The 23,954-nt window shown below is 49.9% G+C and overlaps 1 non-coding gene across 1 annotated transcript; it reads left to right on the top strand.

Annotated features, from left to right (window-relative positions):
- The first annotated feature begins 22,732 nt into the window (after nucleotides 1-22,732).
- Nucleotides 22,733-22,805, top strand: TRNAT-AGU (transfer RNA threonine (anticodon AGU)). The gene has a single exon. It is a non-coding gene; the product is annotated as a tRNA-Thr (tRNA).
- The last annotated feature ends 1,149 nt before the right edge of the window (nucleotides 22,806-23,954 follow it).

Here is a 23,954-nt window from a genome sequence, read left to right as displayed (position 1 = left end):
TTTTGCCTTCAAGCCAGCACACCCTTCCCACACAAAACCGCTCCGGCGACCAGCGGCACAAAGGAGCCCAGACGTCACCACCATCAAGCATTTCAAGATTTCAAACCCAGCGCTCTCTTCACAGCTCAAAGCAGGGAGACTTGCAAACATCGACTACAAGTAGGAAAAATGAATAATATATGAAAGAAAAAGCAAGAACCAGGAAACAGTCACAAGCGTGAGGCGTTAATTGCTGTAGATCCCCCACAATCCAGTGACAGACAGGGAAGGGCTGGATGGATGTGGCTGGGAGCTCCTGACAGCAGCTCCGCGCTCCCTGCATGCTCCCTGCCGTGGGAAGGGTGACAGTGACCATGTCCCTGTGCCACAGTGGGCAAAGCACTTCCACAGGTGGATTCGTGCTTTGGTAAAACCGGGGAGAAGGTGACACAACCGGAAATTTCATTCAGTTTTGGGATTTGGGACTGGTTCTCCACACAAGCAAGTTCTCCCTGACCTCCACTCCATCCCTGTTTTCTCTCCCTCCTCTTTCCCAGCCTCACCTGCTGCTGGGGGGTTCCTCCTGTGTCCCAAAGGAGAATAACCCAGGTCTGGGACAGCACAGACAGAACCTCAGAGTGGCTTAGGCCGGGAGGGACCTCTGGAAATCCCCCAGAGTCCCCTGGAGCAGCCACTCGGGATTGTGTCCAGATGGGTCTGGAATATCCCCAGGGAGGAGACTCCAGGGAAGAAGTTCTGCCTCCTGTGCAGGGGGAATTCCTGGGATTTGCCAGGGAATTCCCGTTGCTCTGGTGCCACTGCCGGGCCCCTGGAGCAGAGCCTGCTCCGTGCCTGACCCCTCCCTGCACACAGGACAGACCCTGATAGGACCAAAGGACATCGAGAAGATCACCGTGGATGAGTGGTCCCACAAGCAGACACAGCCCCGTGTCACCCCGAGCCCACCTTGTCCCCCTCCCTGGGGACAGCTGTGCTGAGCTGGCCTGGGGGATGCAGGCAGGGAAAAGCCCGACTTTGGGGGACTCACGATGCTCAGGACCAGACACTTGACAGAGAGTGGGATTTTCAGGGCAATTTCTGGGGATTTGGCACCTTTTCTGCTTAAATTCCACCTCCAGCTCCTTCCTCACCATCACCCAGAGCCTTCCCCTCCGTGTCACTCCTTTCCCAGCTCCCCATACCCTCAGCAGCAGCACATTTGTTAGCTGACAGCTTTTATTTTATATTTCATTTGCCATTTGTCAGCCGGGGAGCACGGCTTCGAGTTCCTGTTTGATGTTTCCACGTTATCTGCAAACGCTTTAAAGTCGCAGCGCTGGGCTCTGGAGCTCACAGCAGCACAGGCACCCCCCTCTAGTGGTCCAAAGACAAGAGGGAAAACACAGAAATTGGAGCATTTTTCAGTGCCTGAGAGCCCACCCGAGTCCCACAGGCAGAGACGATGGGAGGGCGACTGAGCTCCGTCCTTTAGGCACTGCCCCGATGCTGCTGAGAGCCCTGTGGGGACACTGCCACACCCTTGTCTGCCTCAAATATCGCCTGGAAAAGATGGAAAGAGGCAGGAGGCGTCCCGTGTTGATGCTGAATTGTGTCCCTTTTGCATTTCTGGGACCACAAGGCTCCGGACACATGGAATAATTTCATTGTGCTTTGCACTCTGGTGGTAGAAATCACTTGACTGGGAAGTTAAAGAGTGATTTAAATACTGTTAAGCTGAGAAAATTGAAGTTAAGAGTCTGTTAAAATTACACAGCTGTCGTCTCTGGCCCTGGACTTTATCTTCCTCTGGTATTGCTGCTAATAAATGTCACATTTCAGGGCAAGAAGAGCAAAAGCAGTGGCTGATTCCTGCTCTGCCTCTGCCAATGTGCTCTGCCTGCTCCTGGAGGCTGTGTCCAGCACAAGAAAAGGTGGGTGAGGTATTGAAACACGGGAATGGTTGGTTTAAACTCTGTGCTGGAAAATCACTGCTCATGCAGAGTCTGATGTGTTTGTCAAAAATATCCCTGAGTGAGTTTTCTCCACAGATAATCTCATCTGTAACCACCCATCCCATGGCAAAGGTGCATTAGGGAGATTTGGGAATCTGGACAGGCTTTTGCTGCTTTTGAACCCTTCCAGTGCCTAAAGAGGGATTACAAGAAGGCTGGAGAGGGACTGGGGACAAGGGCTGGAGGGACAGGACACAGGGAATGGCTCCCACTGCCAGAGGGCAGGGCTGGATGGGAGATTGGGAATCAGGAATTGTTCCCTGGGAGGGTGGGCAGGGCCTGGCACAGGGTGCCCAGAGCAGCTGTGGCTGCCCCTGGATCCCTGGCAGTGCCCAAGGCCAGGCTGGACACTGGGGCTTGGAGCAGCCTGGGACAGTGGGAGGTGTCCCTGCCATGGCTGGGGTGGCACTGGGTGGGATTTACTGTCCCTCCCAACCCAAAGCCATCTGTGATTCCCTGAGTATTGAATTGTAGATCTCCTTGTAGCTCTCCTGAAATCTGTGTTCCCACAGACAGAGTCAGCACAAAATCCATCCAGGACTCTCCGTGAAGACAATTCCAGAGCTCAGCCTGGGAGCTCTGGTGACCAGAACATGACAGTGAAGCATCATCTTACACCTTGGAGGATCAATGATCCTGTTAGTAGAGGGAGCCAGGTAATTCTGGGTGGAAATGTCCACTTTCTGCATCAATTAGCCACAGAAGCAGTCAAAGGTGGATGCTATTTTAGACATGGTTTTGGCAAGGGGTAAAGAGTCTATAGAGGAGGTGGTTATTGAAAATAACCTTGGATTGTGTGACCAGGGGTGGATTCAGTTTGAATTAAAGGGAAGGGGGGGTGAAAAGTCCCAAACAACTAAGCCTGTAAGTGGGGGGTTGGTTTTATAAAGGGCAAATTAGGAGAAATTTCACAAAATTATTTAGTGAAGTCAGCTGGCCACAGAAGCCCAGGGAGCTGGATGTGGAGGTGTGGGATTTTTTTTAAAACCAAAGGGGGAAAACCATGGAATTTGCAACTCAGTGCAGAGTGAAGGGAAGAGTGGGTGGGGAAAATTCCCAGGTGGCTCCACAAATAACAAGCTCAGGAAGGATCTGAGCAGTGATGGTGAGGTCTGAGGGTGGGAGCAAAGGGCTCAGCTACAAAGGTGGCTCCGTGGGAGAGGTGAGGAGAGCAGAGGAGGATCCTGTTGTGCTGAGGGATCCTACAGGAAAAGGTGGAGTTGGGTTTATGAATAAGAGGGATGAGGATGGGTGTGGGGCTACCAGAGAGTCAGTTGGGATCAAGGCTTAAAATGATGAGGTGCAGCAGCTCCACAATAACAGATCAGCTTTAGAAAAGGCTGATGAAGGAGGTTTGGAACTGGACAGTCCCATGCTCAAGGGCAAAAGCCTGAGTCAGTGCATTTAATGCAGTGAAATTCTGTGTGATCTGCAAAAGGTGGTGTGCAAACAGCAGGAACGATGGCGTTTGAACCTGTGGGAGTTTAAAATTTCCAGAGAAAGATGAGAGAAGTGAAGGTAGGGACTAAGAGGGAACGGGACAGGTATTTATCCTGGACAGATCAAGACAGGCTCACCCAGTCTCCTCTTTCAATTAAAGACCAGATCCTGCAGGCAAAGGGAATGCAGATCCCTCTGCATGGACTTCAGCAGAGGATCTGATACAGTTCCTCCTGGGAAATATTTACTTAAGCTGGAAAAACTGGGGATTAGTGCAAGGAGCTAAAGACTGAGCCAGGAAAAACTGACCCACCCTGTGCTGAGAGGGGTCTGTGGGGCTTGGGGAGGACATAGTGGGGTTCAGGACTCAACCTTGGAGCAGATCACTGATCTTCTACCCAGCGACCTTGGCTGAGGAGGCAGGAATGAGCTCATGGAATTACCGTTCCCACAGAACTGGCAGGTGAGTGTGGTTCAGTGGGGAATCTGAAAATTCTGGTGGCTTTGAGGACTGGAGCAAGAGAAATATGAAGAAAATCCCAAGTAAGGCTTTGGGTCCTGAATTTGTGGGCCAGGATTTTGCTTCCAGCTGGAAGGAAGGGAGGTGGAGAAATCCTGAAATGCAGCCACGGTGTTGCCACCTTTGTGACGGAACTGAGAGCTGTGAAAGGTCTGAGGCAAGAACTGATCAAGCGTTTCCACAGAGGTTTCACATGTTCACACAAATTGCTGCTCAAACCTCAAGCGAAACAGCTGCGGTTTGAAAAGGGGAACAGAAACTGCAGGGAGGGCGGTGAAGGTGCGCAGAGTCTGTGCTTCAGCAGGGAGTGGAAAACCTGGGTTGTGGAGCCAGGCTGGGAGAGGAGTGGCTGAGCTTTTTAAATTAAACAGCAGGGCAAACTTTAGGGGAGGAAGGGGTGTCCCAAGAGCAGTGATGGCACAGACACAGAGCTCCACAGGCAGTGGTGACAGGGCCCTGAACAGCAGCAGGAAAACACCCAAATCTCTCAGAGGAGCTGTGGGGGTAGGATGGTTTTCAAACACTTTCAAACACTTGATCCCTGTTAAAGGGGTGGTTGGAGACGGGAGAGGTGGGACTAAGTGAGCTGCACCTTCTTCTTTTAAAACACACTGTGGAAAGTACAGGCAAAGAAAAAAATCAAGGCTCTTTTGCAACTCAAATATCTGACTCAATAACTGGTTTTAGTTGGACGTTTCCTGGTAAATATCAAGAATTTTTGTTCTTTCTCCCTAAGGAGGCCACAATCAAATGGCCTCATTGGGGCCACACCAGCCCTCTTTGCTGCCCCATATCCATGGACCCACCTGGAGACACCACTGTACCCAAAATGACAATTTGGGAAGGGTTTGCCCTTGCTCTGCTGTTGAGTCTGAAACCAAACCTGCTGCTCGTGTTTGGTTCCCCCCATCCCACCCCTCACAGCCCAGGGCCAGCCCCAAACCAAGGTGACCATGTAGAAATCTGGGTGCTTGGTGGCACCTTCCTCAAAGGAGGGCATTAATGAGAAGGGAGGATTCTCCAACGCCCACAGGGATGCAGGTCACCTCCTGTCCCCAGACCTTCTCCTGCAGGTCACCTCCTGTCCCCAAAATCTTCTCCTGCAGGTCACCTCCTTCCCCAAAATCTTCTCTTGCAGGTCACCTCCTTCCCCAAAATCTTCTCCTGCAGGTCACCTCCTGTCCCCCTTCATTTCTCCAAATTGTCTGGGATTGGTGTTGGCGCTGCTACATGAAGATATTCCCTGTCCATGAACTTGATCAGCCACTTCTCTTCCTTTCCCAATAAGATCAGCTGCCCTTTGTGCAAGGAATTGCTATTTCTGTACCCAGATCCGAGCCTCTCTGGAGAATCAGCCATAATCTGCTATCACATATCCTGCAAATGCTCCTTGCTCTAATTAAGCAATAATTAATGGCTCCAAAGTACAAGGTGGATTCCCAAGTTCTCTGCACTGCACAATGAGTAGCAGGTCTGTTTTCTGCTTTTCAATTTCAATTAAAAAAGCTCGTGTTCCCTTTTAGTGTCCTTGTGTCTGCAGTCAGTGCTCAGCACACACCGCTATTCCAGCAATATCTCATTTGTTCCTCATATGAAATTGTACTAAAAAAATAAATTAATATTTCCTCCTTTTTTTTTCTCTCTGTTATGAACTCCATACCTGAGGAAGAAAACTATTTTTAGGTAGTTTTAGATAGATTTTTTAGATAGATACAGGTGACATTCCCACTGCAAACCCCTCGCTCTCAGTCCCCTGCTCAGACCTTGCAGCCAGGGCAGGATTCAGGTGCTTTCTGTGTTGCATGGAAAATATAATTTTTAGTCTACACATCGTGTCTTCTTCCCAGTTCCTAAAAACAGGGGGCTTCCTACTGAGGGAATTGAGCTCCAAATCTCTGCTGCCTGTAGCATATGGGCTAAATTTGGTTGCAATCCTCACACTTTGTTTTTGGCAGGGACAACGTGTGAAGCCTTTAAGTGAACATTCTCTCCTTGGCTGATTTCTTGTGTCTGTTTGGACAAGGCAGGGGAAGGGGAAGTCCAAGCACCTGACAACACCTTTAATGCTGCCCTGCAGCTCTTGCAAACCCAAGGGGCTGCAGTCCCTTGGGGGTGTGAAATTCCTCCCCTTGGTCCTCCTGCGCCTGTCCTTCCCCCCAGCCCAGGATCTCCAGGGCTGGAAACACCACGGGGGCAGCACTGGCTGGCAGCAGGGAGGATTCTCCACTCCAGGAGCACTTTCTGAATGAGTTTCTCTGCCCTGCAGAGCTCAGATCTGCTGAGAGAAACCTCCGTGGGGACCAAGCCAAAGGCAGCAGCCGGGGCTCGGACACCCTGGGCAGAGAGCAGAGCTGCCTGGAGGGACACGGGGCTGGCTTTGTCCCCTCCAAAAGGCCACTGCCAACCCCCAAGGCAACGTGCCTGTGGCTCAGTGAAGCCTTCAGGTGACACTCCCCTCCCTGCAGAGCAGGGTCTGCAGCCTCCTCCTGGCAGAGAGATTCGAGCTGAAGACTCGTCCCTTGGGCTGCCAGAGCACTGGGGTCCCTCTGCAGCCCCATTATTTTTGTGTCTCCAGTGCCTCTACCCCGAGGGGACTCAAAGCAGGTTTATTTCTGTAGATTTTATCCCAAGTGAACCAGAAAATCTCCGTGTGAGTTGCTGGGAACGCTGCAATGGCTGATACAGTCCATATGTTTCTGCTGAGCTGGTGGCACCGAGATGTTATTTCAGAAAACAGCAGCTATTAGCTTTCAGCACGGAAAACTTAACGTTTGGGGGACTCTATTTTTACCACTCTTATCACTGTTCCTACCACTGATTTATTGACATGGGTAGGGAAAATGTTCCCTGAATTGGAGCTGTTGTGATGCCAACGCTGAGTTCATGTTGGCTACAGCTCTTAATATGGAGTTGCTGTGTCCTATTTTAGCTGGATTTCAGCAATAAAACAGCACAGGCAGCTGAGGTGAGGGAGCAGGGAAGGTGACTGGCTGGTCAGTGGTTTTCAGAAAATAAAAGAGCTCAGTTTGCCTGAATTTTCATTTGGGAAACTGTGAGAGTTCCCCAAATTTGTTAAAAACATCCCACGAATGCCTGTGGCATTCATGGAAAGGACAGTGAATTCCTGAAGTTCCCCAAAATTTTGGCTTGAGAGTTATTTCTGACTTAAAAGCTCCTTATTTACTATTTCCTACATTTCATTCACTCGTGTCAGGGAGAGCCCAAGTGCTCCCACGCTCCTCAGCTCAGCCCCTGCTTCCCAGACTGGAAGTTCTCCCAGCAAACCAGTGAGTGCCAGATGCCAGGCAAAATGAGGGTGTTTTGGAAAATGCACAGCAGAAAACTGGAAACAAACCTTATCTGAAGCTAGGACTTCACCTGCTTGTTAGCAAAGGAGTTGTTGATGTTATTCATGATGGAGCAAGGGATTGATCACATCAGTTCTGCCGTCCTGGTGCGGCCTCTTGTCACCTGCACAGGCAGCTGAGGGCTGCGAGTCCACCCTGACCAGAGCCACGGAATCACAGGAAATCCTGACTGGAAGGGATCTGCCAGGATCATCCAGTCGAAGCTGTGGCCTTGCGCAGACACCCCAACAATCCCACCCTGTGCCTGGGAGTGTTGTCCAAGCCAAAGTGTCTGAATGTCCAACGCAGGGAGCTGCTCTCTCCTGGCTCAAGGTGTCCCTGGGCAGCTCCAGGCTGACAGGAGCCAAATCCAGAGGCTGTTAATCCTGCTCTTACCCACCACTGCCCAGTGCTGGGACTTCCTCTTCCCCCAGGAAAGGGCTGGGGTAGGATGTGGACACAGCTCGTGCTCACTGGACCTGAGGCAGCTCTGCAGGAGGTGAGAGGGAACCCAGCACACCCTGAGCTGCTCCTGCACATTCCTTCACCCACTCAGGGCAGGCTCAGGCTGCAGAGCAGGGAAAGGTTCTTCCCCCAGAGGGTGCTGGGCACTGCCCAGGCTCCCCAGGGAATGGGCACGGCCCCGAGGCTGCCAGAGCTCCAGGAGCCTTTGGACAGCGCTGCCAGGGATGCCCAGGGTGGGGTTGGTGGGGTGTCTGTGCAGGGACAGGGGATGATCCCTGTGGGTCCCTGCAGCTCAGGATATCCTGTGACGATCTCCTGCTCCACAGGACATCCCAAGCTGCAGATTCCAGCAGCTCCGTGACCACGGGTCAGCTGGGGCTGGCCAGGCTGGGCACAGCAAGTCCAACATGCTGCAAGGGGAAACTCCAGCACATCCCAAAGACCCCGTGTGAGCTGTGCCAGGAGATGGGGCTGGACCCCAGCGTGGGCTGGGACTGCTGCCCACGTGTGGAATGTGTCCCCTGGCAAGCCCAGTGCCTTCTCCTGGGGTTTGCAGTGAGAGCAGCACAGCCTGACACACACTGTGGGACTGGAGGCGTTTCTGTCCCATTCTGATGTCCCCCCACGGGGCTGAGAGCTCTTTGCTGGGAGAAGGGAGCACACCCACACTTCCCTGCTCCGCTGTTCCCAAGGCTTTGCACTCCCTGCCCAAAGGGAAGGACGCTGCTCACACGGAGTGGGGGCTGCTGCTGGCTCCCGTGCCAGGTGCAGCCTGGTCCCTCCTGCCTTCCCATCCCACTCGGAGCACTGAGAGCCTCAGCGGGGAACAACGCCATCGTTGTGCTGAGCGCAGCTCTGTGTTGGGTCTTTTGTCTTTAGGGTTGCTCTTCTGGAGAGCATTAGATCAAATTCTCATGGACAATTAGAACGGGGAGAATATTAACAAAGGAGAAAATTATGCATTGAACATTTTGCTTGCAAAATTCACTGAATAAATTATTCAGATTTAATGTGGAAGAATAATGGAGGAAATAATTGAATAATGAAATATCGTAAAATTAATGGACTATTCTATTAATAATTTTACATCTCAGTCTAATACAATAGAATGGGGAACAAGACGAAGAGAAAAAAAAAATTTGGCATGTTTGGATGAAAGGAGAGCAATGGCTCTGTTTGTGACACCGCACGGAGTATTGCCAGGAGCTCATGAATTTATCATGACTCCTGTGCTGCAAAATGCCTGTGCTGAGCATTCCAAGGCCACAGGAAAATCTCCAACTTCCACCTCTGTGATGGCACCAAAAAAACCCCAAACTATCACCTGAATTTGGCCCAAACACCACCTCATAATACCCAGGGGTTTGCAGGGCAATCTCAGGACATTTCTAAGCCAACTTGCCATGAGATTTGGGATCCCACTGGCAAGCCCTGGGAAAGGTGAGGTGCTGCCAGAGCACCTGCTGCCCTCGGGAAATGGAGAATGCCCTCAGGGCTTGCTGGGTGTTGGATTGGGCAGGCTGGATTATCTCCAGAGGTGTGACTTTAGGGAGATGAATCCCACCTTGAAAGACCCAACATCTCACCAACCCCCTTTAGAGCAGCCACAGCAAACCAAGGGTGGGATCTGACCACCAGCCTCTCATCCCTTCCACGGCTCCTGAGCGTCCCCATCGTGCTGATTGGATTTTGCCTGCTGAGGGGGTTGCAGGTGCTGAGTTTTTCATCATTTCCCCCAAAGCTCCCGGGGAGGGGGCCCTGCCTGGTCCTGCAGCCCCCCCAGGCTGGCGAGCACTCCCTTCATTACCTCCCAGAACTGATGAACCCACAGAGGGTCAGAGTGTTCTTTGGCAATTAACTGAGCTCCAGAGACTGTAATTTGTCTTGTTCATGTTACAGCACCAAATGAATTTCCCTGTGTTTAATAATCATTCTAAAAGCAGATCACAGAGCCGGGAGGGAGGGCGAGATTGTATCAATCATTTGTTTTCCAACTCTTTCAAGGAATTTCCTACTGTGTTTAATTTCTTGCTGCTAAGTCCTACATGAGCCTCGGGAAGGCGGGCACTGCTATTATTATTCATTTTTTAATCATCAGAGGAAACTATTTAGCTGCTCTAGAAAATTAACATGCTTCCAAATTCAGGAGGAGCCAACAACTGGGAAAATGCAATTTTCATGGACGCTGTCATATTAGTCTAAGTGGCATAATTTAGGACAGCTTCATTTAGGGATTTTTGAAGGGAATTTAGCTAAAGCCCTTGGATTTGTGCTGCAGAGAATCACTTTTGGGCCGTTTTGGGACTGGGCCGTTCTCCCAATTTGCAAATGAGGCAGAGAGAATTTGGCTCACCCAGGGATGCAGCAGCATCCCTCATCCCAGGCTGGGACCAAGGAGGCACCTGCCAGATACAGGCACAACCTCTGCTGCTACAGGACCAGACTTGTGCTCTGCCCCAGCTGGATAAGGACAGGAATTAGAAATATCCACAGAGAAACAGTTCAGAGAACAGAAAGCAGAGTAGGATTTGCCCTGATTTAAGGAAGAAAAAGAAAATGAAAAAATAAAATTAGCATTTGCCCTGAAAACCAACTGAGCTTGAAGAAATTGTCAAAATTCAGTGTAGACAAACATAAATCAGTGTAGACAAACATAAATCAGGGCAGACAAACATATTCTGTGAGGAAAGGCTGCTTTTGCCTCCTTCTGCCTGAACCCCTGTGCTGGCACAGCTCTGAGGTCGGGCTCTGGGGCACACAGGAAAAGAGTTCCAGGCGGGTTCTGAGGGAAAACCGCTCCCTGCAGCCAGGCTGGGGATGCACAGCCAGCCAGTCCCTCCCAGGGAGCTTTCCCACGTGAGCTGGGCTCTTCCCAGTGGGAATTTCTCCTTCAGGACGTGATCTAGGTGTCTGCTGTCACATCCTGGGCATGTGCCATGTTTGGGCAACTTGTGACTTTTCAGTGATACTGGATGGGAGACATTTCCCACCTGGTTCTCCTCCGAGCCACCAAATGTGCAAAAACTGAAGCAACTCGAAGGCAGGGATTCTCCGAAGCAATGCCGAAATCTCACACCTATTGGAAAACTATTAAAATAACTATTAGCAATAAAGTAAAATAACAGTATACAATAAGAATAAATAAATAAATAAATAAATAAATAAATAAATAAATAACGATAGCAATTTTTTTTTTTTCAAAGAAAAGGGCAACTTTTAAAACAATTCTCTGTTCTCTTTTGTCTTGCTGTTCCCAAAGGTGTCCCCAGCTCGGTCAGTGCAGATGGTCCATGGGGAGGGGACTTTGTCCGAGGTCTGAGGGTCGGGTTTGGGGTCCCCTTTGCAGAGGCCGGGGTGAAGGAGAGCTCTGGGTCCGCACTAGAGGGCACTCCTGCCATGCAGAACCTGCGCTCCACGAGGATGCGGGATCCTTCCAAGGCTGCAGCCGGAGCAGAGCCCACGGGGGAGATCCCTGTTCTGCACAGGGGGAGAGGGGCTGCAAGGGAGGAAACCCCCCAGCACCCTCCACTCCCTGCCAAAATCTCCTCCTGGGCTCTGCAGGGGGTTGTGGAACGCAGAGCCCACCTTCCTTGAGGGGTTTGTCCGTGAAGAGCCACGCCTGACCTCAAGTGGGGCATCAAACTGGGGTAGGGACTTGAGATTTCTGGGGCTGCTCCAGCTCCCAGGTGTGCCAGGTGTGCCAAGCAGGAGGGGCCAAACCAGTGGAAATGAGTGGGCACAGGTGACATGAGCTGCTCCAGGAGAGCCAGTGTGGCTGCCCCGAGTGAAAACGGTGCTTCCCCGGCCCTCCGGGGAACTTGGGAAAAGCCAACAGGCGCCACATGGACGGAGGGTGAGGCAGCTGACAAAGCCTGCTTGGAGTTCTAAAGGCCTTTCACAGAATCCTTAGCAAAAGTTGTAAGGAAATTGAGAGAACAGAGGACAAAGGTCCTGGCATGGATTGGTGGTTGACAGCAGGTGGAGGAAGAAGAGGTGGAGGACAGTGCTCAGCTCTGGTGGGGGGAAATCTCCCACAGCCCCGTGGGCTCCATGCTGGGACCTGGGCAGCTCCAACACTCCTGGACTGGGAGAAGCCCTGAGCAGCAAACCCCAGCATTCTCTGGTGATGAAAAGTTACTCAAAGCACGAAGGAGGAAAGCAAACTGTGCCTGGCTGCAGGAGCATGTCACAAATCTGTGTGAACAGGCCATGAAATGGGAGAGCAAATCTGGTGTTGATAAGTTTACAGTGGGACAGCTGCTGCCACACCCGGGGGGCCCTGGGCTCACCAGCACCCTTGGGGATGAGGCAATTCCATGAAAGTATGCAAGTGCTTCTGCCACTGGAGCAGAAGTTCCCACGCTGCCTCCAGCAGGAGCTGACACCACATCAACCCTGCGGAGCAGGAACCCCCAGGCCGCCCCCACAGCGGCAGCTCTTGCCACACACGCGGGGCCCGAGCTCGCGTTTGCTGCCAAAATCCCATGGGGATCGCTTTCCTCGGTGTTATTTTTATTTTGCTCTCGGGGTTGAGCTCGGATGATATGAAATATGTGCGGCAAATCCACTCCCCACATTGCATCTCCTGTGTGGAGCCGCTGGCCCTCAGACAGCAAGTTCCCTGTCTGCAGCCAGTTTATTTACGGAGGCGGCCGATCTGTCTGGGCAGCTGCTGGAACCTGCTGCTGCTGCTGCTGCCTGAAAATTCAGCTCTAATCACCTCTGCCTCGCCCCTTCTTTAAGGACAGAATAATAAACCCTTGTGCTGCCTCAATAAAGAAGGAAAGGGGATCACATTTTACTTTCCCAAGTTTCTCACTGCAGGGAATTTTCGGGCTGTGCTTGATTCATTGTGCCCCTGCCTCTAAGCTGAGTCTGAAGGAGTTCAGGCATCACCCACCTCTGATGGGGCTGCAATTTCAGGGCTTCAGAAAAAGTGCCTTTCAGTGGAAGGAACATCACTTCCCTTGGTTGATTGCTGCCCTTGGATATTTGGAAACTCTTGTCTCCTGAGGAGCTCAGCCCGCACAGGCTGTGCAGACACAGATTGTGCTGTGCTGGCAAAACCGAACGATAAGGAATTTAATATGAAAGGCTGCTCAGAGAGGAGAGGAGTGAGATTGTATCAATTGATATTCCCAAGAGCTGGAGCCTGTGACTGTGCACAGGCACTGCTTCTGTTTGATGTGACAATTCTGTCCTTCCAGTCAGGATTTTTCCAGTTCGGCCCTTCCGATCAGGATTTTTCCTTGCTGAAAGCTCAGTTAGGAGACGTCAGGTTCTTCTGCCCCATCCCCCAAGTCCTGTTACCTTCTTCCCAGTAGCTGCTTCCCCAAACCAGTGATTTCTGGACTTTCTCATCCTTTCAGGCCACTGGAGAAGAGCTCCAAGGACCTTCCCCCAGGCAGGGAGCTGCTGGTTCTCATCTTTATAATGAGATGCAAGGGCTGGAGATGAACACTCAGCACAAGCTGTCAGAGCTCCAGGAACACTTGGACAGCGCTGCCAGGGATGCCCAGGGTGGGATTGTTGGGGAGTCTGTGCAGGGACAGGGGCTGCACTCAATGATCCCTGTGGGTCCCTCCAGCTGAGGAGTTTCTGTGACTCTCCACTGACCCTGAGCTGTTCCATGCCCAGAGACTGGCTGAGCAGTGACAGCGAAATCCCTGCAGTCCCATGATCCATCCTTAACCTGTCGGGCAAACACCTCCAGGCACATTGTCATTGATTCTGACACCATCTGCTCCTTGGCTCAGGTGAAGAGCCATCAATTTCAGAGCAGAGCCAGGAGTGTTTATTTTGTAGATGGTTTTTGAGCTCAGTCATTCACTCTAAAGCTGAGAGCTGCACCCACAGAGAGCCCAGAATCGCAGCTTTAGAGAAAAACCCTCACTCTCAGCCCACACTGGATAATCCAACTCCCACCAGAAGCACTGCAGGGCAGTGTCTTCTCTTTGCCTTCCCACATGGTTTTTCCCCTTAATTTAAGTCTGCTGACGATGAGCAAGGCCCATTTAATTTGCTGTCCTTGTTTGCTCATTAATTCCACTGAATTACTTTATTTACAAACATACTTCTTCTAAATTACTTGATTACTTAACTAAATTTATTTATTTACAGAGGATAGTAGAAGAGAAAACCAGCTGCAGTGGATCCCTGCTGACAGTCCCCCAAACCACAGCCTGAGAGTGGCAGTGAAATCCCTGGATTTTGGGTGCTGCCAGCACGTTGCATAAACTCTGGGCAAAGCAACAGACGTGCCCCTCAGAAGGCCATTTCCTCAAACCTGAGGGCAGATTTTCATGTTATTTTATTGTCCCCAGATGTTGCTTGTCCAAATGAGGACAAGCCTGAGGCCCTGAAGCACAGGCTGAGTGGTGTGAACAGCACAGAGCAAGCCATGGAAACTCGGGGGGGATTCTGGCAGTGTGATACCTCCTAAATCATGGGAATAACAATGGACTCAGTTGGGAACCACAGACCTCTGAGGAACCAACTGAACAAATGGAGATAAACCAACCCCCCCTTTGCCTTCTTCATTCCTACCAAATGTGCTGAAGTTTCTTGTGTAGGTTTTTATTTAACAGAATCATGGAATCACAGAATATCCTGAGTTGGGAGGGACTCACCAGGATCACCCAGCCCAGCCCCTGTCCCTGCACAGACCCCCACCAACCCCACCCTGGGCATCCCTGGCAGCGCTGTCCAAAGGCTCCTGGAGCTCTGGCAGCCTCGGGGCCGTGCCCATTCCCTGGGGAGCCTGGGCAGTGCCCAGCACCCTCTGGGGGAAGACCCTTTCAAACAGCACAAGCCAAAAAGAAGAGCAAAATCCGGGTGGTGCTTTGCAGTGCCCTGAAAGAAAATGAACAACAGCTTTGCCAGGAGACCCCAAAGGGAGTTTTGCTCATTATAAGACCCTGACTGAGGCTGTGCTGTATTAGAGGGTCTGATGGGGAACAGATTTCAGGGAGAAATTCCTGAGGGCATTTGGCATAAACAACAGCTTGTTTACTCCTACAGAAGTTCCTGCTGCCAGCCTGAGAGTAGTTAGGAAAGATGGTATCTCCAGCAGCTGCTGTAAGCTTGACTGGAAATATTTGTTCAGGAATCCATGGTTCTGTGTCTGCTTGGTGTCCAACAAGTACCCAGGGGTCCATAATGGGGCCCAGTGAATTACCCCTTCAATCACAGCACAGGATTATGGACCCTCTCTTTACTATTCAGCTCTAGCAGACCCAAAATTGAGTTAAGCTCAACCTGCTCAGGTCATTTGGCTTTTCTGCTAGAGGTAAGGTGTCATCTCCTACCCTTCTGATCAGCTTTGGCACTGCAACTTGCAGCAGTGAATGCACCTTCCCCAGGGCACAGCAGAAAATTCTGCTTGGTCTGGTGGTCTCATGATGCAGTTTGGGTCAGATGAGTTCCTGTTGTCACATTCCACCTATTTTGTCCCTGAAACTGTGCTCCTGCTGCCCACCATGAGCTTGACCTGGGCACTCAAGATAATAATGTTGACATTCCAATGAGATTTTTTGCAGCAGAAAAGTTTAAATCTCCTCTTGAAATTGCATTAATTTTGCAAGCTGAGTGTGTGGTGCTGTTACAGCTCCAGCAGGGACAGTCTGGAGTGAGGGTCTTGGAAGTTAAATGGTATCAGAGATCCTTATCTGCAGCAGCTGGACACGTTCAGATCACTCCTGACAAACCCACTGCAAATCCCACGGCAGATTACAATCCACAGCTCTGGGTTGGACCATCTGTGCTGTTTCCCCCTTGGAAAACCTTGGGAATTCTGGAGCAGCAACAGAAAGGTCACCAGTGCAAGTGAGGGATTTTGCCTCTGCTTTCAGCTTCACCTCTGTGGATTTTACAGATTTCCAGCCCCAGGGCCAAGAATCTCCTGTAGTACCCAAGGATTGCTGAGCTCTTCATCCCCCTCTGGCTCTTATTCCTTGCTGGTTTAGATGCAGGAAAGAAAATGGCCAGATGCCAGAGGAGGTTCTAGCACAAAGTCTGCCTTCTTGCATTTCTAAATTGCATTTCTTGCATTCCTGGTATTTACATATTTTCTTTTTTTCTTTCCTACGGAGCTGTGAGGAGTATTTGAGCTGTCAGTGGTGCTGTGCATTCCCAGATTTTCCATCTGAGCCCAACAAGCCGAGTTTCTGGAGAATTTAGCTGAGGAGAGGCAGTGATACTGCCAGGGACCAACACGGGAGTTCCACCAGGCTCTGCAGCAGGCAATTCGCACTGCTGGCTGTGATTTATGACCCAGCAAAATGACCATGGCAATGTTTGTTCTTCGCTCCCTGAAATACTGTGTTTTACAGGGCTGAAGTGGCCCAGCTGAGCGGCTGCTGCTGGAGCAGTCACAACACAAAAGGGGAGTAAATCCCTATTTTTATGCACTTCCAGTAGTAAACTCTGATATACCGCACCCCTTATCCTGAGGCTGGGGAAGGGCTGTTTTCCTTCTCTCATGGTTACCATTATATCAGGACTGAAACTCAATAAACTGATTTTTCTCCTGCAGCCCACAGGGGTCTGGCCTGGCTCACTAATTGTTAAGCTCCTGCAGCTCAGCAACTCATCTGTAATTAAGGGCATCTGTCAATAAAACCTCCTCCTCTCTCGGGTCTGACAAGTGCTAAGGGCTGCCTTGAGCTGGGGTTTATTCCTAAGGAGCTCCAAAAGCTCTGCCAATCCCTCCTGGACGCTCGGGGCCTGCCCAGGGTGGTGGGGCCGGGCTGGCGCCTGTGGCCGGGCAGCATGGGGCCCTGTGTCACCCTGGTTTTTCTGAGCTTCTTTATTAGCGTTACAGGCTGGGGACAGTGTGGCTGGACAGTGTTCAGGCGGAAAGGGACCTGGGGGTGCTGCTCGACAGCCGGTTGGATATGAGCCAGCAATGTGCCTTGGTGGCCAAGAGGGCCAGTGGCATCCTGGCCTGCATCAGGAATGGTGTGGCCAGCAGGAGCAGGGAGGTCATTCTTCCCCTGTACTCGGCACTGGTGAGGCAACACCTTGAGTGCTGTGTCCAGTTCTGGGCCCCTCAGTTTAGGAAGGACGTTGAGATGCTTGAGCGTGTCCAGAGGAGGGTAACGAGGCTGGTGAGGGGCTTGGAGCACAAGCCCTATGAGGAACGTTTGAAGGAGCTGGGGTTGTTTAGCCTGGAGAAGAGGAGGCTCAGAGGTGACCTTATCACTCTCCACAACTTCCTGAAGGGAGGTTGTAGACAGGTGGGGGTCGGTCTCTTCCACCGGGCAGCAACTGACAGAACAAGGGGACACGGTCTCAAGCTACATCAGGGAAGGTACAGGTTAGATATTAGGAAAAAAATTTTCACTGAAAGAATAATAAAGCACTGGAATTGTCTTCCCAGGGAGGTGGTGGAGTCACCATCTCTGGATGTGTTTAAAAAAAGACTGGACATGGCACTTAGTGCTATAGTCTAGTTGAGGTGTTAAGGCATAGGTTGGACTTGATGATCTTAGAGGTCTCTTCCAACCTCATTATTCTGTGATTCTGTGTGATTCTGTGATTTTCATAAATGGAGTCAGATCTTTTATTTACTGTACAATATTAGAGCAGTTTTCTACCTTTCCCACAGATGTAACATAAACAAATCCTTTGTTTTTCATTCTCTGCCCTTTGTTTGCGTATTTCTAACCTGAAAACAATTGTAACTGACAATTGGTCTGGCCACTGAGGCTGAGGGGTGGAAACCCCAAAAAGCCAATCTTCTGCTAGACCCAGAAATGTATAAAAAATAAAAATAAACACAGGGGTTTCTCTTCTTCTCTCGGCTCTCTCAGCTGTGAGCTGGGATCGGAAGGACCTCTGCGAAAATCTCTTGCCTGTGTGTGACTACTTTGTGTGTCTCGGGGACAGCCCTGGGCCTGTGAAATGCAGCCTTCCAGCTGCACACAATCCCTCTGCTTCTGGGCACGGGGATACTCAGAAATACCAGTGTCTTTGTGTTCCACAAGTGTTCCTGAAAATTCCTGGAAAGGCAGCTTGACTCGTGCCCACAGATCTCCTCTGGCCTGCGCAGCACCAGCAGCTCCGCGTGGTTTTTCAGAACGAGACGGATTTTGCTCTTTGCTAATCTGAAACGGGTCAAGGGTAAAATTTTGACCAATTTTGTATCCGAGGAGGGCTCCAGGGAGAATTTACAGCAGCTTAAAGAGAGGCAGCTGCATTCCAGAAATAACTCCTGCTCCCTCAGCACAGGGAACAAACCGGGCACCCTCAGAGCAACGTGTTTATTCCAAACCAGCTTTATTTTTTTTTTTCCCCAGGATTTGAGGAAACTCCTCTTGGCTTCCAAGAAAACTTTACAAGGGTACTTTAAAGGAAGGCAGGAACTTTAAGGCAGTGGTGGCTGCCACAAGCACCCACAGGCCGGGAGAGCCTAGGGGAGCCAGTCCAAAATTCAAGGTTCATTTTAAGGCCAGAAGGAACCTCCTGCCGTGTAGTATCATAGGAACTACATCAATTTTCTCTTCCAATTTCACCTTTTCACTTCTAGAAGGACATAAAATGGTATCAAGTATGGCTACAAGAGTGAAATGAGTTTTTTTCTTCCCCGTGCATCAGATCAAAAATTCTGCTGAGATTTTGTGGCTTTCTTATAATTAGGAGGATACAGCTTCTGAGGTCTTGGTAGAATCATTACCAGAGTTTATTCATGCAGAGCCCATCACATTGTCCAGCCTTCATGTGTGAGCTGAGGTGGCCTCTCATCCCGAGTTCACATCCCAGCTGTGCTCCAGGGACTTTGTCGGAAATCCAACATGATGTAACAATTTCATTTGTTGGAGATAAATACCCTGTAGATAATGCCAGCAAAGCTCGCTGTTCCTTCAGGAGGGATGTTTCCATCCATGGAAAACAAACATCTGGGCTTTGGTTTGTCGCTTTATTGCTGCCCACTGCTGCCTTTTGCTTTTACAGAGCAGCGGGAGGTCACTGTCCAGGGGCTCCCTTTATATGACTTTTGTTCAGAAAATATTCTTGAGGACTGCAAAGATCATCCGTGAATCATGCCTATAATGCCTAATTTGCTGCACACAAACATTTCCACTTTGTAGCAATTTCTCTCATCTCCGGGTGAAAGCAAATAACAGTAGAAACTCTTATTTCCCATGAAAACCAGAGGCATTGGAACTGTCGAGTTCTGCTTTTCAAACTCCTCATCTCACAGGTAAAACTGGGACAACTCCACAGTGTTTTCAAGGATCCAAAAAGCAACCAGGAAGCATCCAATAGAAGATAAAATCTAAAAGAGTTATTGGAATCTGCAATGATAGGTGTTGCCTAAGTGGGCAGACGATATTTGAGTCTGTTGCAGCTAAACGGGTAAATTTTAACTAAATAGGTGAATTTACTATTGGTAACTAAAGTTTACCAGTATGGCAAGTAAAAAATATTGTGTTCCATAAGCAGAGAGCATCCAGAATATGGGTTTGACCAGGGCAAAAGTTGTTGGTGGAAATTGGATATCCAACAGTAGTGGATAAATGTCTCTGTAAGATGGGGCTTGCTAGGATAAAGACAGCAAGGAACGCACATTTTATCCCCAAATTGTGTAATCTCATGAACTTTGAATTCTTCAGCCCTCACAGTCATCACCAGCTCCCACCAGAGTCTCTTTATCCTAATTTAGTCACTAAACCTGGGCAAAGTGTGTTCTGTGTCAGGGCCTGGTCCACCAGGACTGGTCCTGAGCCCTGACAGCAACAGGACTTCTGCACCTCCCCATGGGAAGATGATGAAAGGCCTGTTCCAAAGAAAAGCAGAATTGTCTCAACAGCCCAGGGAAGCTTTGTGCTGTTAGACAATGTATTGGTACTGGTTTTGAACTCAAGAAGAATCTCATGTAGAAATTTTGGGGCAGAGCTTTCCACCTTCCTGATAACCAAGTGGTTCTTGGAGTAGAAGCCAAATCATAGTACCTGGCTACAAACACAGATCCAAACATGAAAAACAAATCAAAATCCAATTTCTCATCAGCCCAGTTCCTACTAAAGAAGAAAATTCATGATGTCTTCATTAGCAGTCATTTCATAATGACCCTGGACAAACTTCGCATCAGGACTTGGCCAAGGCTCTGTTTGGAAGAGCAAAATGTTCCAGTTCCTTCAGACTCCACCAGGAGAAATTTCCTTTATTGTCCAGCCCGTTGGAAACTGAGGCTGTCCTGCCAGGACCCAGCAAACAGATGACCATTCCCATCTCATCTAGCAATTATTATTCCTTCCAGTTTTCCTCATTTGTCACAGTAGCTTTCCCACCAGAGGTGCTCAGGGGAGCCCCCCAGCACTGCAGGAGACAGCTGTGCTTTGGTTCAGGGTCTGTGTGGTGAGACAGGAGTTTGGGGGGCTTCAGTGCTGATCCTGCATGGCCACAGAGCAGCTGGAAATGTCCCACCTGCAGCTGGCAGAGGATTAGCACAGAAATCCTGGGATGGACTCACAGCCCTTGTCCAGCCAGGCCAGATCTCACTGCAAATGTGCAGGATAAAGATTTCCTCCTCAGCAGTGGGAGGAAAGTCATTTGCAGCAGTTTTAGGGGTAAAAATAGAACAAGGAGCAGAATTGCAGGCACCAGACCCTTCATCTGAGGGTGCAGGTGGAGTCCTGCCTGGAGGACAGGGCACAGGGGCACAGGGCAAGGTGCCTGGGTCATACCTCAGCAGTCACCATGAGAAGGGAGAGAAAATCAGGAGAGATTCCCAGGAAGGGATGGAGCAGAGATCAAACAGAAAGTGAAGCATCCAGATATTCCAGACCACAGTGGCATTGGGAAATGTGGCAGAGTTTCACTCAGGAAAGCAAGGACACAACCTTTCCAGCACCAGCCAGCTTTTCACATTCACCACTGCATCACTACTCATTACCAGAAGCATTTATTTCTCACCAAAGTGCTCCAGTACACATTTAAACCATATTATTTTTCAAGTCAAGGTCTGAACACAGCCTGAATCAAACTGCTCCATTATTGCCTTCTGCCAGGCAGTCTCTCATGGCTCAGCCATGTGTTCCCAGGCTCCAAGCCCAGCTGCTCTCGGAAACCATGCTCCAAGCACATGTTCCTGCATGGGATGTTCATTATTATTTTCAGCTTTATTTTATTGGTGCACGTCCTCCCTGTGTGCCCCCAAAGGGCTGCTTTCAGCAGGGTTTGTACAAAGTTGTTTGATTGGCTTCAGGCTTCTTTGTGAGTTTATCCAATGCCAAGCTCAGGCACTGAACCCATGCCAGGTAATTCATCATTTCTCCTTAAAAGCTATAGACAGAATCCTGCTCTTAGCTTGTCAGATAAAGGCCTGAGAATTGCCTTTCAGCCCACCTAATGAGGGTTTGTGTTTTTCTACGCTCGGGAGGATGGATGGTCTTAATTTCTGGTTTCTTTCAAAGAGAGCAATTTTCTTCCACAAAAAAGACCAGGAATAATAGGCACAATGTGGCTTATTCTGAGTCACCCTTTAACCATTTGTACTTATATTTTCTCTTTGTGCCTCTACCCTGAAACTCAGAGTCCTCTTCAGCTGCTGCTGTACATTTTCCGCTGCCATGAGACACTTCTGTGCCTGAGGGTTTAATGCACAGCCAGCATCCTCTCTTGGACTTGCTGCAGTCTCCACAAATGCTTCCCTCAAATTCAAGGTGTTCCAGACAGGGCTTTTCTATTCCAGTTCTGCAGGAGCTGCCTGTTGGATGTGAGGAAGCTGAGACTTGGTGCACAAGGGACTGTGCAGGGCCAGAGCTGCTCCTTCTGTGCACAGAAATTCCCCAAGGGCCAGCCCAGGCCACCGTGGTGGGGGATCTATAGGAGGAGTCTCCCAAGCACTCTGGCACTGCCCATACTGAACAATTCTACACGAATATTCCTGGGCATCACAGAGGTTCTCATTGGCCAAATGCTAAATCCAAAGTTCTGTTCTCTGTGATTCTTGCTTTCTCCACATTTAGCCCACTTTTGTGACAGTTTCACCCCCAGCTGGAAGCTCAGCCTGGGGAGTGTTCAGTCCCACAGTCCATCAGATTCAGCCTTGAGGTGGCATCCAAAGGACTCCCCAAGGGAGGATGAAGCAGCAGGGAAGGAACAAAACATGGACTCCTAAGGAAGCAGTGACTTCTGTGAAGAGCTGAGAGGGAGAAATAAATACACAGCTGATTTCCGGTGGGGTATAAGAGAATCCCAGACTGGTTTGGGGTAGGAGAGACCTTAAAGACCACCCAGTCCCACCCTCCATCATGGGCAGGGACACCTCCCACTGTCCCAGGCTGCTCCAGCCCCAGTGTCCAACCTGGCCTTGGGCACTGCCAGGGATCCAGGGGCAGCCACAGCTGCTCTGGGCACCCTGTGCCAGGCCCTGCCCACCCTGCCAGGGAACAATTCCTGCCCAATCTCCCATCCAGCCCTGCCCTCTGGCAGTGGGAGCCATTCCCTGTGTCCTGTCCCTCCATGTCCTTATGAAAAGTCCCTTTCCAGTTCTCTTGGAGGCCCTTCAGGTACTGAAAGGCTACAATAAAGTCACCTTGGAGCCTTCTCCAGGCTGAATGATTCCAATTCTCTCAACATTTCCTCATGTGAGAGGGACTTCAGTTTTCGGAGCATCTTCATGGCCCCTGTTCCTGTCCTTTTTTGATAAATAAGTGCAACAACTATGAAGAGGCCCAGTATCATAATTTCTTTGACAGCTTCTCAAGCTGCTGGGCTGGGGAAAAGGGAGTCATCCATCTTGATGTCCTGACAGGGATGAGCTGAAGGAGAGCAAATTCCAGCTTTGGGTTCACCTTGTGGTGGTGGTTTTTTGTCTCTGATGGGTTTTGGTGCACTTTGGAAAGAGAATGGAAAATGATTGGAGCAGCATATTCCAGTAGTGCTGGTGCCATTTCACACCAGAATTATGAGAAAAATATGATATGAAATGTTTGCAGAGGCAAAAGCAGCCAAATTTCAGAGGCTCCATAGCTCAGGGGTTAGAGCACTGGTCTAGTAAACCAGGGGTCGTGAGTTCAAATCTCACTGGAGCCTGGGGAGGTTCTGCACCTCCCACAGAGACCTTGCTGCTTTATCTTCCTGTTTATTCCCAAAGTGTTCCTGATGTTTTTTTGGAGCATCCACCCCAGCCTAAGTGAAATACAAGCATCCCCCAGCACCTACACCAAACAACAGGCAATTAGAAGCAGAGCAATCAGCAGTGGTCAGAGTTGTACCCTCGAATTATTTTTAATGTACAGTGATCGGAGAAGGGGAACACCCAGTAATGGGATTTGGAACCTTCTGGACCCTGCAGACTTTGTGAGGGTCATTGATGGACAAAGCTGGAATGGCTGCCAGGTATTTACAGTCAGAGCTGGTTCATCTCTTCAGACATCAGCAGAACAATCAAATTATGGCTCCAGAGCTCAGTAATTGCAGAACTGGCTGAAAACATTATAAATATGGTTTGTGGAGGAGCAGTAGCATCAGTCATCTACAGAACCCTTCTGGGGGGACTGGAGAGTGATCATTTCTAAGAATAAAATAATAGGTAGGAATTAACTTATTTTGCATCTTGAATTCCATGAATTGCTGTCCAGATTTATGAGATTTCCTCCTCTGCCTTTGCACATCTCTTTTCCCTGTTCATTTTCAAGTAGACTCCCTATATTGAGTCCAAATGAGCCAAACCAGTGAAAAGGTGGTTTCTGAATTTCAAAAGGGCCTTTTCCTTCGGAGGGAAGGAAGGCTCAAAAGCCCGAAGGATTTTTGTCTTGTGGAGGGGGACACAGGGTGGCATGAGGGACATGGGCCTTTGTTTGCCTCTCCCCAGGCTGGTTCCTTCCAGCTCTGTTGTCCCAAAAAAGTGAGCTTTGGAGGGTTGATGTGTTTCCTCCCCATGGGAAGAGACCTGCGGGAATTTCCCTGCTTTCCTCTACGTATATCCCAGCAAGGACAAAGAAACAGAAACCAGCAGGGTTCCCATTAATCCACAATTAATAAACGAGCACAAGTTACTGTAATTGTAACCACAGGTCCTGGAAAATGGGCAGATGGGTTTTACTAAAAGGGAATTTTAGTAATCTCCAGGCTATTGTGGCTCTACCTGGCTTCCCCTTGTCCCTCATTCCAGCTTCATCTCTTTATCTGGCTTTCAGAGGACACCACAGAGCAAGACCCAAAAAGACCTTTGTGGTTCAA

This window comes from Hirundo rustica, chromosome 20 (genome assembly GCF_015227805.2).
Source record: "Hirundo rustica isolate bHirRus1 chromosome 20, bHirRus1.pri.v3, whole genome shotgun sequence".
Lineage (NCBI taxonomy): Eukaryota > Metazoa > Chordata > Aves > Passeriformes > Hirundinidae > Hirundo > Hirundo rustica.
The sequence above is the reverse complement of the archived record's forward strand: the minus strand, read 5'-3'. Positions and strand labels throughout refer to the sequence as shown.